This window comes from Alligator sinensis, unplaced genomic scaffold, assembly GCF_000455745.1.
Source record: "Alligator sinensis unplaced genomic scaffold, ASM45574v1 scaffold1223_1, whole genome shotgun sequence".
NCBI classification, from domain to species: Eukaryota; Metazoa; Chordata; order Crocodylia; family Alligatoridae; genus Alligator; species Alligator sinensis.
Genome location: NW_005842062.1, coordinates 926,070 through 927,837, shown reverse-complemented (window position 1 = coordinate 927,837; position 1,768 = coordinate 926,070).

Below are 1,768 nucleotides of genomic sequence, written 5' to 3'. Positions count from 1 at the left end.
TTCAGAGGAGGGCCACCCGCTTGGTGAGAGGGCAGCAGGACAGGCCCTACAAGGAGAGACTGAAGGACCTGAACCTGTTCAGCCTCAGCAAGAGGAGGCTGAGGGGGGACCTGGTGGCTGCCTACAAGCTCATCAAGGGGGATCAACAGCAAATAGGCAGAGCTCTTTTCTCCCCAGCACCACCTGGGATTAGGAGGAACAATGGTCATAAACTGATGGAGAATAGGTTTAGGTTGGAGATCAGAAGGCAATATTTTACTGTTAGGGTGGCCAAAATCTGGAACCAACTTCCCAGGGAAGTGGTCCTCGCCCCTACCTTGGGCATATTCAAGAGGAGGTTGGATGATCACCTGTCTGGGACCTTGAGACCCCAGCATTCATTCCTGCCTGTGGCAGGGGGTCAGGCTAGATGATCTGTTCAGGTCCCTCCTGACCCTAGCTACTATGAAACAAAAATAAAAGATGGGCATGAGTACCAGAAAAAAAAGAGATTTAATTTGTTTTCTGCTTTTAGTTGCAAATTAAGGAAAAAAAGTTATTTCCTTCCACCAGGAAGAAACTGCTGTAGATTGTCTCCTATATAATTTTCTAAACCACAAAAATAGCGTCAGAAAGCAACACTACCAAAAATCATTTTAAGATCAGATGAGAACATTGTGATCAGGTAGTCTGACTAAGCATAACACATGCCCTGGGACATACCTGAATCAACTTTCATAGTTTGTAGGGTCGGAAGGGACCTTGATAGATCATCAAGTCTGACCCCCTGCCATGTCAGGAAAGAGCACTGGGGTCAAACGACCCCAGGAAGGTGTTCAATTGCAACCAGTTTGACCTGGAGATTTTTAGACATTCATTCAACTTTGGTTTTTGGGGTTTTTTTTAAAATCCCAGTTACTAGAAGCCACCAAAACCTTTGATTCATGATTCTAACAGTTGACTACACCCCCCTGTTAAAAATAGCACCTTATTTACTGGTTGCATTTATCCAGCTTCAAAGGATTTTTTTTCTACTTTTGTCTGCCAAATTGACAAATCTTCTATTAATACTTCAGTTGCCTATATACTTAGACTGAGATAATGTTGTTGTCCATTATCCACCATGAACAGACATTTTTCTATTGGAAACTACTGACATACTAAATACTGTTTTAATTTAGCAAAGAAAAGGTTATCAAGCTGCTTGGAGTACTGAGGTCAGACACTGGAGCTTGAAATGGGGGGAAAGCAAAGTTTTTTGGGGGGGGTTCCTAGAAATTAACTTTCAAAAAACAGAAGTCTAGCCTTCATATAATGTATTTAAGACTGATATGAAAGCAGAGCTTGGTCTCCCACCTTGCCACCTCCATGATATATATGCAGGGGGCTGAAACTTGACCCTGGTAATAATGTATGGAGGTCAAACAAAAAGGATATCTCAGGAAGCTCTGAAGAGAAGAGTAGGAAGTGAGAAACATCAACAACCAAAAAAAAAAAAAAAGAGAAAAGTTGCAGGCAAACTGGGACCCTTTGCAAAAAAGGGGTATAGCAACTGGGCAATGGACAAAAAAGGGGTGAAGTTGCATGTTACAATTCACATACTACAGATTTAGTATGTTTTAAGTAGTGTTAAAATTGTTAGTAGTTGCATCGTAAGGAAGGGGTTAATACCTTTTCTTGCTTACATAGTTCTGAACTGCTACTGGAGGACTGGCAAACTGGGGCATCATTAGGAGACATAACACCTGGTCTCTTTCTGCTCTGGGAGGTGTTTGGGGGGGAGGAGGGA